Source organism: Neovison vison, chromosome 3, assembly GCF_020171115.1.
Source record: "Neovison vison isolate M4711 chromosome 3, ASM_NN_V1, whole genome shotgun sequence".
Lineage (NCBI taxonomy): Eukaryota > Metazoa > Chordata > Mammalia > Carnivora > Mustelidae > Neogale > Neogale vison.
The window spans coordinates 92,178,860-92,194,457 of record NC_058093.1 but is presented as its reverse complement, the minus strand read 5'-3'; positions in this window follow the sequence as shown (position 1 = coordinate 92,194,457).

Here is a 15,598-nt window from a genome sequence, read left to right as displayed (position 1 = left end):
GCCCTCAGTTTGTTTTCTGAGATTAAGAGTCACTTATGGTTTGTCTTCCTCCCAATCACATCTTGTTTTATTTTTTCCTTCCCCACAACCCCCTGCCTTGTCTCTCAAATTCCTCATATCAGAGAGATATATGATAATTGTCTTTCTCTGATTGACTTATTTCGCTTAGCATAATACCCTCTAGTTCTATCCATGTTGTTGCAAATGGCAAGATTTCATTTCTTTTGATGGCTACATAGTATTCCATTGTATATATATACCACATCTTCTTTATCCATTCATCTGTTGATGGACATCTAGGTTCTTTCCATAGCTTGGCTATTGTGAACATTGCTGCTATAAACATTTGGATGCATGTGCCCCTTCAGATCACTACATTTGTATCTTTAGGGTAAATACCCAGTAGTGTGATTGCTAGGTCATAGGGTAGCTCTAGTTTCAACTTTTCAAGGAAACTCCATACTGTTTTACGAAGTGGCTGCACCAGCTTGCATTCCCACCAACAGCGTAGGAGGGTTCCCCTTTCTCCGCATGCTTGCCTGCATCTGTCATTTCCTGACTTGTTAATTTTAGCCATTCTGACTGGTGTGAGGTGGTATCTCATTGTGGTATTGATTGTATTTCCCTGATGCCCAGTGATGTGAGCACTTTTCATGTGTCTTTTGGCCATTTGGATATCATCTTTGCAGAAATGTCTATTCATGTTTTCTGGCTATTTCTTGACTGGATTATTTGTTCTTTGGGTGTTCAGTTTGATAAGTTCTTAATGGATTTTGGATTCTAGCCCTTTATCTGATATGTCATTTGTGAATATCTCCTCCCATTCTGTCAGTTGTCTTTTAGTTTTGTTGACTGTTTCCTTTGCTGTGCAAAAGCTTTTGATCTTGATGAAGTCCCAATAGTTCATTTTTGCCCTTGCTTCTCTTGCCTTTGGCAGTGTTTCTAGGATGAAGTTGCTCTGACCAAGGTTGAAGAGGTGGCTGCCTGTGTTCTCCTCAAAGATTTTGGTGGATTCCTGTCTCACATTGAGGTCTTTCATCCATTTTGAGCCTATTTTTGCGTGTGGTGTAAGAAAATGGTCCAGTTTCATTTTTCTGCATGTGGCTGTCCAATTCTCCCAACACCATTTGTTGAAGGGACTGTCTTTTTTCCATTGGAAATTCTTTCTTGCTTTGCTGAAGATTAGTTGACCATAGAGTTGAGGGTCCATTTCTGGACTCTCTATGCTGTTCCATCGATATTTGTGTCTGTTTTTGTGCCAGTACCATGCTGTCTTGATTATAGCTCTGGACTGGAACTTGAAGTCTGTAATTGTGATGCCACCAACTTTGGCTTTCATTTTCAACATTCTTCTGGCTATTCAGGGTCTTTTCTGATTCCATGTAAATTTTAGGATTATTTGTTCCATTTCTTTGAAAAAATATTATGGTATTTTGAGAGGGGTTGCATTAAATATGTAGATTGCTTTAGGTAGCATAGACATCTTCACAATATTTGTTCTTCCAATCCATGAGAATGGAATGTTTTTCCATTTCTTTGTGTTTTCCTCAATTTCTTTCGTGGATACTTTATAGTTTTCTGAATACAGATTCTTTGCCTCTTTGGTTAGGTTTATTGGTATGTATCTTATGGTTTTGGGTGCAATTGTAAATGAGATCAACACCTTAATTTCTCTTTCTTCTGTCTTGTTGTTAGTGTATAAAAATGCCACTGATTTCTGTGCTTTGACTTTCTATCCTGACACTTTACTGCATTCCTGTGTGAGTTCTAGCAGTTTTAGAGTGGAGTCTTTTGGGTTTTCCACATAAAGTATCATATCATCTTCAAAGAGTGAGAGTTTGACTTCTTCTTTGCCAATTTGGATGCCTTTAATTTCTTTTTGTTGTCTGATTGCCGAGGCTAGGACTTCAAGTACTATGTTGAATAGTAGTGGTGATAGTGGACATCCCTACCGTGTTCCTGACCTTAGGGGAAAATCTCTCAGTATTTCCCCACTGAGAATGATATTCATTGTGGGTTTTTCATAGATGGCTTTGATGGTATTGAGATATGTATCCTCTAGCCCTACACTTTGAAGAGTTTTGATCAAGAAAGGATGCTGTACTTTGTCAAATGCTTTTTCAGCATCTATTGAGAATATCATATGGTTCTTGTTCTTTCTTTTATTAATGTATCACACTGATTGACTTGCTGAGATTGAACCAACCTTGCAGACCAGGAATAAATGCCACTTGGTCATGGTGAATAATCTTTTTAATGTACTATTGGATCCTATTGGCTAGTATTTTGGTGAAAATTTTTGCACCTATGTTCATCAAGGATATTGGTCTGTAATTCTCCTTTTTGATGGGGCTTTGTCTGCTTTTGGGATCATGGAAATGCTGGCCTCATAAAATGAGTTTGGAAGTTTTCCTTCATTTCTATTTTTTGGAACAGTTTCAGGGGAATAAGTATTAATTCCTCCTTAAATATTTGGTAGAATTCCCCTGGGAAGCCATCTGGCCCTGGACTCTTGTTTGTTGGGAGATTTTTGATGACTGCTTCAATGTCCTTATTAACCAATAATAACCAATGGGTCTGTTCAGGTTTTTTATTTCTTCCTGGCTCAGTTTTGGTAGTTCATAGGTCTCTAGGAATGCATCCATTTCTTCCAGATTGTCAAATTTGCTGGTGTATAGTTGCTCATAATATGTTCTTACAATTGTTTGTATTTATTTGGTGTTGGTTGTGATCTCTTCTCTTTCATTCATGATTTTATTAATTTGTGTCCTTTCTCTTTTCTTTTTGATAAGTCTGGCCAAGGGTTTATCAATCTTATTCTTTCAATGCTCCTACTTCCACTGATTTGTTCTACTTTTTTATTTGTTTGTTTGTTTCTATTTCATTGATTTCTGCTCTGATCTTTATGATTTTTCCTCTCCTGCCGGGCTTAGACTTTCTTTGCTCTTCTTTCTCCAGATCCTTTAGGTATAGGGTTAGGTTGTGTACTTGGGACCTTTCTTATTTTTTGGAAAAGGGTTGTATTGCTATATAATTTCCTCTCAGGACCACCTTGCTTTGTCCCAAAGATTTTGAACAGTTGTGTTTTTATTTTCATTTGTTTCCATGAATTTTTTTATTTATTCTTTAATTTCCTGGTTGACCCATTCATTCTTTAGTAGGATGTTCTTTAGCCTCCATGTATTTGATTTCTTTCCACATTTCTTCTTGTAATTGAGTTCCAGCTTCAGAGCATTGTTGTCTGAAAATATGCAGGGAATGATCCCAATCTTTTGGTACTGGTTGAGACCTGATTTGTGGCCCAGGATGTGATCTATTCTGGAGAATGTTCCATGTGCTCTAGAGAAGAATGTGTATTCTGTTGCTTTGGGATGGAATGTTCTGAATATATCTGTGATGTCCATCTGGTCCAGTGTGTCACTGAAAGCCTTTATTTCCTTGTTAATCTTTTGCTTAGATGATCTGTCCATTTCAGTGAGAGGGGTGTTAAAATCCCCTAGTATTATTGTATTATTGTTGATGTGTTTCTTTGGTTTTATTATTAATTGGTTTGTATAATTGGCTGCTCCCATGGTAGGGGTATAGATATTAAAAATTTTTAGATTGGACATACCATTTAAGTATGATACAGTGTCCTTCCTCATCTCTTATTATAGTCTTTGGCTTAAAATCTAATTTGTCTGATATAAGGATTGCCACCCCAGCTTTCTTTTGATGTCCATTAGCATCGTAAACGGTCTTCCACTACCTCACTTTAAAGCTGGAGTTGTCTTTGGGTTTAAAATGAGTTTCTTTGAAGATAGCATATCGATGTGTCTTGTTTTTTTTTAATCCATTCTATTACCCTGTGTTTTTTGATTGGGCATTTAGCCCATTTACATTGAGGATACCTTGAAAGATATGAATGTATTGCCATTTTATTGGCTGCAAGGTGACTGTTACTGTATATTTTCTCTGTTCCTTTTTGGTCTGCTACTTTTAGACACTCTCTTTGCTTAGAGGACCCCTTTCAATATTTCTTGGAGGGCTCATTTGGTGTGTGCAGATTCTTTTAATTTTTGTTTGTCCTGGAAGCTTTTTATCTCTACTATTTTCAATGACATCCTCGCTGGATATAGTATTCTTGGCTGCATATTTTTTCATTTAATGTTCTGAATATATCATGTCAGTCCTTTCTGGCCTGACAGGTCTCTGTGGATAAGTCTGCTATCAGTCTAATATTTCTACCATTGTATGTTACAGACCTCTTGTCCCAAGCTGCTTTCAGGATTTTCTCTTTACAAGACTTTACAAGTCGGGCACCTGGGTGGCTCAGTGGGTTAAGCTGCTGCCTTCGGCTCAGGTCATGATCTCAGGGTCCTGGGATCGAGTCCAGCATCAGGCTTTCTGCTCAGCAGGGAGCCTGCTTCCCTCTCTCTCTCTCTGCCTGCCTCTCTGTCTACTTGTGATCTCTGTCTGTCAAATAAACAAATAAAATCTTTAAAAAAAAAAAGACTTTACAAGTCTACTAAGACTTGTAAGTTTTACTATTAGATAACAGGGTGTGGCCCTAATTTTACTGATTTTTGAGGGGGTGTCTCTGTGCCTTCTGGATTTTGATGCTTGTTCCCTTTGCCATATTAAGGAAATTCTTTATTATATTTTGCTCCAATATACTTTCTTTCTCTTTCTTCTTCTTCTGGGATCCCAATTATTCTAATATTGTTTTGTCTTATGGTGTCACTTACCTCTCAAATTCTCCCCTTGTGTTCCAGTAGCTGTTTGTCTCTCTTTTACTCGGTTTCTTTATTCTCTGTTATTTGATCTTCTATATCACTAATTCTCTCTTCTGCCTCATTTAGCCTAGCAGTAAGAGCCTCCATTTTTATTGCACCTCATTAATAGCTTTTTTGATGCCAATTTGGTTAGATTTTAGTTCTTTTATTTCTCCAGAAAGGGATTTTATTTCTTCAGAAAGGGATTCTGTAATATCTTCTATACCTTTTTTGAGCACAGCTAGGACCTTGATAATCATCATTCTGAACTTTAGTTCTGACATATTACCAATGTCCATATTGATTAGGTCCCTAGCCATTGGTACTGCCCCACTTTTTTTTCTTTTTGTGGTGAGTTTTTCCACCTTGTCAGTTTATTCATGTAATAATATATAAATGAGAAAGTAAAATACCAAAAAGGTGGCAAAGACCCCAGAAAAAATATATGCTAACCAAACAGAAGAGTCCTGAAACCAGAGGGAGAAGAAAAGGGGAAAAATAAAAAAATATATGTATTAGAGTGGTGAGTAGAACAGAGCCACCCACTTGATTTTGGGTGTATTCTGGTACCTCAGAAGAAACTACCTCTCAAAATTTCAAAGAAAAAAACCCTACGTATATAATAAAATAAGGGTAAAGATAATTAAGAGATGGAATATGACTGTAAAGAAGAAAATTAAAAAATGTTCTAAAAAAGGAATTGATGAGATAAGTTGGTTGGAAAAAAAAAAAGAGGAGAGAATGTGATCAGGCTGGAGCTAGATTTAGGGTATACTTTTAGAAGAAATTATATCCCAAAAATGTAAAGAAAAAAAAAACCAATATGTATACAAAAAACAAGGTTAAATACAATGAAGGGATAAAATATGACTATAGCAGTGAATATTTAAAAAGACTTTTTAAAATAAGGTATCGATAAGAGAAAATAGTTTAAAAATATTAAAAGAAGAAAGAGGAAAAGTTAAAAAAATAGAATAAGTAACAAAATTAAAAAAAATTAACTTTGTAAGACTAAAGGATCATGTGAAAAAAGCTATGAATTCTATGTGTGGTTTCTCCTAGCTTGGAGTTCTGCTGTTCTCGTTGATTGGTGAACTTGGTCTGGGCTGAATGTTCTTGCTGATCTTCTGGGGGAGGGACCTGTTGCAGTGATTCTCAAATGTCTTTGCCTGAGGTGGAATTGTATTGCCCTTGCCAGGGGCCAGGCTAAGTATTCTCCTCAGGTTTGCTCTCAGGAGCTTTTGTTCCCTGAACGCTTTCCAGGGAGGACAGGAATGAAGATGGCGGCCTCCCAGTCTCTGGCCCAGAGGAGTGGAGAATAGCAGTCAATCCCTCCTGTCTCCCTAGTCTCTGGCTGCACTCCATGCTCACCAGGCCTGTGACCTACTGTTTCTTTCTCTGGCACACAGCCCCGTTTGGAGTCTCCCATCCCAGCAGATTCCTGCCCTGCACTTCTACACTGCTTCCCTTGGAGGAGGCGGGGGTCTCTCTGTATCTGCTACTTGTGGGGTCCCTGCTCAGTGGAGCAGATTTCTAAAAGATCTGTTTTGTGCTCCACTGCTCCACCAATTGCCAGGAGCCCTGCCCTCCCCATAGGTTTATCTTCCTATCTCTTTGGATTCACTTCTTACTCCTATCTTTCAGAAAGTGGTCAATTTTCTGTTCCTAGAATTGCTGCTTTTCTCCTCTATCTCCTGTTGAGTTTGTAGGTATTCAGAATGGTTTGAAAACTATCTAGCTGAACTCCTGGGATCTAATGCTATTTCAGTTTCCTACTCCTCTGCCATCTTACTTCCTCTTTCCCTTTAAACTTAGTTTTAATTTTTATCCAGGTCATATATGAACATTTTTTTTTTTCTACAGAATGCTTGGACAATCTCCCAAAACATCTCTCAATGTTTTCCACTCTTTAGACACTTAAAAAAACCTTTTTATCTCTCTCTCTCAAAATAATATCTCTGTCTCTAAATCAGTGACTTCTTAATTTTTCTTTTGTAGGCCTTACCAATATATTGAATTCCCATTACTAAAGAAGCACATTTTCTCACACCTCTCACATATTCTCCTCACACCTCTTACACACTTCCTCACAACTTATACACAAGCACAAGCAAATGTTCACACCCACGTGTATGCAAACACACATCTGTCATCTATTAGCTTCAATAAATTCCCATCATAATTATAATTTACACTAATTTGCAGGATTTGCATCACTATGATTATGTAAATATGATTCTTAGCTGAACTCTGATTATGATGATTCTTCCCTTCTTTATCAACTTTTATTTCTCTGGGGTGATTGTTCTCTTATGTTATTTTTTATTTGTTTAGTTTTTCACTAAAGTAGACCAATTTACTCCTAAATTGTCTCCCAGATGTATAATAGCAATTCAGTGTTTCATTCACCATCAATATCCTTTCATTTTCAATTTCTGCAGCGCTGTGTCCTGAGCCTCTTTACCTGCTCCAGTCCTGCTGTTTCCACTGCTAAATTGTATAGTGCTGTCCTCCTGGGATCTCTTCTCTTTGTCCTGGAGTCCCTGTTGCTTGAGTCCCCTGTGTTCCCACTTCTCAGATTTCTCCAGCAGTCCTGAAAAAGAATGCCTGGCAGGTAAATTTTGAGACTTTGAACATCTCAGAACATCTTTTTGAAATCATCCTTACACTGAACTGATAGTTTTGCTGAATGTAGAATTCATTAGAAATTATTTTCTCTCAGAATTTCAAAGACTTTGCTCCTCCAATGCATTCTTGTTTCTGTGAACACACAAGCAACTCGGGAGCATCCCGGCATCATCTCGAACTGCCCGGGGTACACTGGGGACAGGAAGATATGCAAGAAATGGGTTGGCTACTCCAGGTTGGTGGTGGCAGTTTTATTTAATAAGCAAAGGGAACTTACTCACGAGACTCATCTTGGGTGGCTTTGGGACAGGTGGTTCTCTGTGCTTGCCTGACGAATCTTTTTTTTTTTTTTCTTTTAATCTATTTATTTATTTGATAGAGAGAGAGAGAGAGATCACAAGTAGGCAGAGAGGCAGGCAGAGAGAGAGGAGGAAGCAGGCTCCCCGCAGAGCAGAGAGCCCCATGAGGGGCTCGATTCCAGGACTCTGAGACCATGACCTGAGCCGAAGGCAGAGGTTTTAACCCACTGAGCCACCCAGGTGCCCCTGCCTGACGAATATTAAAAGTGATATTGGGTTCCCTCAGGAACACTGTGCAGAGTGTGAGCACATAGCACTACCTGAAGGTTGTGTCCTTGGGGAAGCTTGGGGGGGTGGGTGTAGGTGAGCAGGGTGGGGAAGCCCGAGTTGGGGGGTTGGGGTAGGAGGGAGTGAGGGCTCGTGGGGTGAGGAGAGTCCCATTGCCTGAGTTCAGCTCACAGGTCAACCTGCAGTCATGTCTTTTCAGTGACCTCTTCCAACAGTATTGCTCAATTCTTTGTGGAGGATATGTTTGTTTATTTCTGGAAGATTTGAGGATCTTTTCTTTGCCCCCAGGTTCTGAAATGTTATAATGATGAGCCACAGTGTGTGACTGCTTTGGTTTCTTGTGCTGTAGGGAGCATTTGTGTGCACTGTGAGGGTCTCTTACTTTCTGTGAGCCCAAGGCCTGCAGTTCTTGGAAATTAACTTAATTATTTTTTGGAGATAATTTATTCACTCTGTTTTCATTCATGGCCTTTCTGAAATTCCTATAATTCAGCTATTAGGTCTCAAAGGCTGGTAATGTGCTCCCCCCCTTTTTCTTTTCTTCCCTTCCTTTTCCTTCCCTTCGACAGTTCCTCAAATGTATCACCCAAGTATTCTTCTGAGTTTTAAATGTCTTCATCTTTCTTTTAATTTCTAAAAACTCCAGTCTATTTTCTGAATATTTGTGTTTATGGTATTCTCTTATGACAGCAATATCATCAAATTGTCTGAGGACAATAAAAATAATTATTTGTGTGTGAACCTTTCTTCTGCTTCATACTTTCTATTTTCTCCACGTTTACTCTTGCTCTTTGGTTCAGGTTCTGTATTCAGTATTTGAGTACTTCTGAAATGTGGCCACTGTCTCATTATACTTAAGAGAGGGTCATAAAAAGCTCCAAGTTTTATGTCCATGCATGGGGTAATTTGACTATAGTTTTTGCTGGAGCTTGATTTAACTGGCATCTTTCACTGAAGAATCCTCAAATCAGAATACCTAGATTTTTTCCTGGGGGCTGGTCAGATTCCTCAAAGATAGTTCTTCAGTAGGCTGTGTTGAAGACAAATGCTGACTGATGCTTCCAATTAAAGTGTTTCAAATTTCATTTTAATAACACTAATTAAATCCCTGGCTTCAACACAACATCCTTGACCTTTATTTATTTCACCCGCTCCAGATAACCAACTTCTAGTATTTTGCTATTAAGTATATGTATTTTGTTAAGGTGAAGGTAATACAAGAAATGCTTCATTGTGATCTGAATACTGAAAATGATGTGCACAGTCAGGGTGAGAATGAATTTGCTTTTGGCCAAGGCTGAGATTAGAAAAGCTTTAAGGCACAGTTTTAAGTGTCTCAAAGGATGGGTAGGAAGAATGGCAGGAAAAGTACGTTCAAGGTTGGTGTGACACTGACAGAAAGACCATAGGGACAGTTAAAGTCATTATATTTTCGGAAGACTGTCTGTCAGTATGCTCTTTGGATAGAATAGAAGAGCTAAAACCATGACTCACTGAGGCCAAGTCTGGAAAGGCACCTGTTTTCAAATGCCAGGTTAAATGTGCCACTGAATGTTTCTCAGTAAGTAACTTCATGGTAATATACATACTTTAGGGAGATTCACCAGGTGGAAATAAGCAAAATAGATGGAATGGTGGAGAGAAGTAGGGAATCCAAGTTGAAGGCCATTTCCTCACCCACAGTTAGTGACAAGAGCCTCAAGAAGGGTGACAGCAATGGTAAGAGGAACTGTGAAAGGGAGAGTTATAACAAAGGGAGAACTGACAAGCTTTGGTGAATGATTTCTTCTGGGGAGACACACTCCTTCACCTCCTTGCACAGGAAAGCACCATTCTAGAGAGATGCTGCCCTGGAGTTATTGTGTGCTGGAAGCTGGGTGAACTTCAGCTAGAGGTTAGTTTGTCCTCCATTGGTCTGAGGCAGAATACCACAAATTAAATTTCATGCTAACCTGCTCCAAGCCAGGGACACATCATTAAGCTTCAGGGTTATCTAGTTGATGAGACTAAAAAAATCTATTTGCACTGTTCCCTTGACAACAGTTGTGAAAATATTTTAATCGCAGTATAAAATCATTTTGCAATATTTCACCAAAGCAATTATGCACCCTCTAGAATTCAATACTGAAAGAGGCACATGGGATGAAGCCATTACCTCTGGGTTAGCAAATGCTCCAATTTCTAGGAATGGCCTAGATGGTGCTGTTAAAAACCAGGTTTTTAAGCCAGTTTTGCACAAGCTAAGTGAGGTGGAGAATTGAATTACTTTGGTAGAAAATTAATACTGTCCTCCCTTCCTTGCCTCTGATGTCTATCTCGAGGCTTCAACTTCCAATAAAGTTTATACTCTTCTGCTTGTCCAGAAATACTGGAGCCATATGAGTTCAAATTGTGATACAAAGAAAACAGAAGAATCAAAGCCTCTGTGTGTGTGTGTTTACCAGGACATAACTAAGAATACAATAGGCAAGCAATAGCTCTGATATTTAATCAGAGATTTAAAAGTTAACCACGCATTTGTACTGATGCCCTAGAATTCAGTATTAAGACTTTGCCTGCAACCTGTCTGAAAGAATGCAATGGAGAATATATGTGAAACTCTTGTAAAACTATACCCTGTGAAGACAAGAACAATGATTACCAGCTGGAAGATCAAGAAATCGAAACTAGCTAATTCAAAAGGAAAGGAGGAATTGCATGTTATCTGAAGAGGAAGACACTTTGGCAAGATGTAGCTTTTATACTTGTGTGCCCTCCCTGTGGCCCGTCATGTGGCCCTCCCAGGCAGTTAGGCAAACTCATGTGCACAAATACTAAACAAGTGAGCAAATATGGTAACATCAAAAGTCTGTTAGCCTCTAAACAACTGTAAATAATTATAAGAGGCAATATATCCAGATGTATTCATCTGCTAGGGCTGCCGAAACAAAATTCCACAGGCTAGGTGGCCTAAGCAATAGAAATGGGTATTCTCATAGTTCTGAAGGCTGCACGTCCAAGATCAAGGTGTCAGCTTTGGTTTTCCTGGGCTTCTCCTTGGCTGGTAGATAGATGCCTTCCTGATATGTCCCCATAGGACTTTTTTCTGTGCATGTTTATCCTTGGAGTCTCTTCCTTTTCTTCCTTTAAGGACACTAGTTAGATTGGATCAAGGCCCCATCTTTAGGACCCAATTAATCTTAATTGCCACTTAAAAGTCCCTATCTCCAAATAGAGTCACATGCTAAGATACTGGGAGTTAGTGCTTCACCATATTTTGGAGGGACACAATTCAGTCCATAACACCAGAAATCTTAAATTTTATTCCCACAACAGCTTCTTTAAGCTTTACCATCTTAGTACATGGAGTTCCATCCTTCCAGTTGCTCAGGTAAAAATCCTAATGTCAACTCTGACCTTATTTTCACATCTCACATCCAAGAAACAAATCTTGTTAAATATATCTTCAAAATACCTGTGGAATACGATCCCTTCTTACCACTTCCAGTGTTCTAGTCTGATTTATCTCATCGGATGACCACCTCCTGAGGTGGTAGCCTCCTAAGTCCTCTTTATTCTTCTCCTCTTGCTGCCCTCAGTCTAACCTCCCCATGCCTTATCTAAAAAGCAGCCATTGACAATATATGACCTCTCTATAGATCTTGTCCTAGAACTTATCAACCCTTGAAATGTGTGTGTATGGGTACATAGATACACGGATATTTTGTAGTCCATCTTTTCCCACTAAAATGTAAACTCAGAAGAACAGAGACTTTGTTGTTCTGTTCCCTGACATATTTCCAATGCCTTGAATGGTGTCTGGCAAACTAGAAAAAAATCATGCTTAATAAATGTCACTTGAATGAATAAATGAACCTGTTTATATCTGCGTGCTCTGTTAGCCACACTTTCCCTTACCTCCCCCCCTTCTATTGCATTTGGTACCTCCTGGAATAAAAGGACCATTAGGAAGCACATCAAGTGCCTACTGTGTGCCAGAGGCTATGAGAAATAAATACAAGATTCTGGTCTAGGAGGGGAGAAAGACATAAAGAAATGAAAGTAAAGGTATAAGAATGCATAAATGTCAAGGAAGTGTAAGAAAGATTAAATGCTTGGTCTCCAGGCAAAGGCTATTATTCTGGGTCAAGGAAGATTTCTCAAAAATAGAATACGGACTGAAGAAGGAAGTCAGATAGGTGAAGGATATTGACAGTAATAAAGAATGCCATACTTTTATGTCCTTTCCTAGGCTACTAGAACAATGGTTGTTAGTCACTGGTATTTAGAGAGAATTCCCAGGTTCAAGACTGATTTCCCACATTGGAAGAGACTAACAGCACCCAATCTGTATTGTTTACTAAAAAACTCTGGAAAAATACAGTTCAACTGTCAGTAGTCACATTGTTCTCTGTGAAGAGCATTAGATTTTATACTCCTTTTGATTGATTTCCAAGTAAGCTTCGGGAAACGAATCTCCCTTCCCAGTCTATTTTAAGAAAACAAAATTCTGTATAAGCGGAAATAAACTTTCATTGCAGTTAATTCAAACTTAATTTTTTTATGTTTCCAGAATATGTTTAAATTAAATTAAAATTAAATTAAATTAAATTAAATACATTTACCTATATCTAATATAGAGAAATCAATGAACCTTGTGTTTTGTCAGAAGAGAAAAAGTCAATACAACTGGTTTCAATAGGCAGATATCCTTTTTTTAAAGCTACAAATCAAAGAATACCTGAATTTGTACAACAAATATAGAACTACAAGTTTGAAATCAGTCACAATTGGTCATAAATGCATATTGGCATGTGTCCATAAATATACATAATGGTTTTCTTTATAAAATTTGAAGATATTGAAGGTATTTTTTATACAGTAAAAGCCAGTATAACTTTCTAAAAATTAAAGAGATTAAATTATACCACAGGTGTAATTTGCAGGTATTTTGGCTTTTTCAACTTTGAATTTCTGCTAGTTAATATCATGTCTGGCATAAGGTAGATTCTCAGTAAATATTAGTGCAATTGAAATTGAGTGGCAGTAGACTTGCTTCTTCAAGTAATCTATGAAAGAAGCATTTTAATATTTGCCTAGTATACAGTTACATGACACACATTATTGAGAAGCAGCATTATTGTTCCTGATTTAGAAATAAGAAAACAGAAGTACAATGAAAGAGCAGAATTTGTATAGACCATCAACAAATCAACAACAATAATAATAATACCAAATTTGGGGGGCTTTTGTTTTTTACAGAATATCCAGGAACTTTATCCCCATTAATCCTATAGTATAAAAGTATATACTTTTATATAACCCTATATAATAAGTATATATTTAATAAGTATATAATCCTATAGTATAAGTATAGTATAAAAACTTAACCCCATTTTATAGGCCAGGAATTGAGATCCAAGACAACAGTCGTAGGCTGGAGACAAACTGATAATTTTTTTTAAAGATTTTATTTACTTGTTTGAGAGAGAGTGAGAGAGAGGAAGAGGGTGAGAGGCAGAGGGAGGGGGAGAAGCAGACTCCTCACCAAGCAGGCAGCCACAAGTGGGGCTGGATCCTGGAATGCCAGTATAATGATCTGAAACTGAAAGCAGATACCTACCTGAGTGAGCCACCCAGGCACCCTGACAAACTGATAATTAGTAGAACGAGGTGGGGCTGTGTGGAAGTAGCCTTGTTCTCCTGTTACCAATTTTACTCTTCTTTCTTTTGGAATGTGTGACATCTTTTGACAAAAAACATCTCTCCCCCCACTCCATCGTCTCTTTTCCAATTCCTAGCAATGAATATTCTGCATTATTGAGGGTGTGGGCTACAGCTAACCAGATACATACTTACTTTCTTATTGTTAGTTTTAAGGGTGCTAAATGCAAACAGCTATTTAAAGGTGACTTACAGTAGTTTCCACTTTGCCTTTGTAAATGCTATTCTCTTTGTGTAGAATCCTTGACTTCTCTAACACTGTCACCTCCTCTGTGAAGCTCTCCTGCCCACACCAAGAAGAATCAAATGCATTTTCCCCGTGATTTCTCAGTGTCTTGTATATCTTTATTATGGCACTGATATGTTGCTGTCATTTGTTATGGCTGTGTTCCTCGATGGAAAAGAGATATTTTTCTGTATTTCTCAGGAGATGCATAGACTGGCACATTTCAATAGTGGTTTCTTTTTAAATGAATAAAAGAACAAATTTCCCATAGTTTTGTTCTTGAACAATAGCAAAACCAACACTGGGGCTTATGGGAATCTGGCAGCCAAATAATAAGAATGAAAAATCAAAGATGCTGATCAAAAATGTGATTCTAGTAACAAAAATTCTAAAGTGATGGCATGAGTCACCTTCCCAAAAGATATTCACAGAGTGTCTGCTCTTTACGGATTTGACCAGGCACCACTTCTATTCCAGCTATGCTTCATACATCTACACCAAATGGAGAGAATATAGACTGACTTAAGAATGTATGAGGATTCTGGGATGCCTGTGTGGCTCAACGAATTAAGTGTCTGCCTTTGGCTCAGGTCATGATCTCAGGATCCTGGGATAAATTTCCACATCAGGCTCCCTGCTCAGCAGGGAGTATACTTCTCCCCTTCCCTCTGCTCTGTGAAGATTTTATATAAAATCTGTGGAGATTTTATCCTCCCAGCCCCCTTGGGCTCTCTCTCTCTCACACACACAAATAAATAAATAAATAATCTTTTAAAAAAAAAAGAAGATTTTATTTACTTATTTCACAGAAAGAGAGAGACAACAAAAGAGGAAACACAAGCAGGGGGAGTGGGAGAGGGATAAGGAGGCTTCCTTCTAAGCAGGGAGCTCCATGTGGGACTGGATCCCAGGACCCTGGGATCATGACCTGAGCCGAAGGCAGATGGTTAACAACTGAGCCCCCCTGGTGCCCCAATAAATAAATAATCTTTAAAAAAAGAATGTACATGGATTCTTAAGATTGTAGTAGAAATTCAGGTGGTCATCTTACTAAAATAGTTTTCTGGTTTCTGAAATAGAAGCTTCAAGCAAAAGTGATTTCCCTTCTCAGTTATATGGTTTCAGTATTGAATTGGCTACTTGGACTCCCAAGGTGATTTCAATTATACTAACTTACTCAGTAGGCTCAGATAGACTTCCACTAATCTGAAACAAATTTCATTGCCTTCTCAGACTTTCTGGTATCATTTCAGTAATTCTGGGAATATTAGCAACTGGCACTGCCTGGTTTGTTTTGCTCAAGTCCAATTTTTTTCAGGGCAAAGATTTTTGGGAAATTTGCTGATTTATATAATGTTAGTACTGAAAAGAGTTGATTGTGCTTATCTTTAATCAATTATCTCTTTTTTTTTTTTTTTTTTTTTGGTGCAAAATGGTGGTTTATTAAAGCACGGGGACAGGACCCGTGGGCAGGAAGAGCTGCTGCCGGGGGTTGTGAGGGATGACAAGTTATGTACCCTGTGGTTGGGGGAAGGTGAGGGGAAGGGAGGTTTTAACGGAGCTTTCATATGCTAAAGAGAGTCTAGGAGGTGCCGGGAGACAAATTCACATTTTTGCTATCAAGCGTCTTTGTTAGTGAGACTTGGGTTTAGAAGAAATTTAACTTTTATTTAGGGCTGAGGAACTGAGTTATTTGCCTC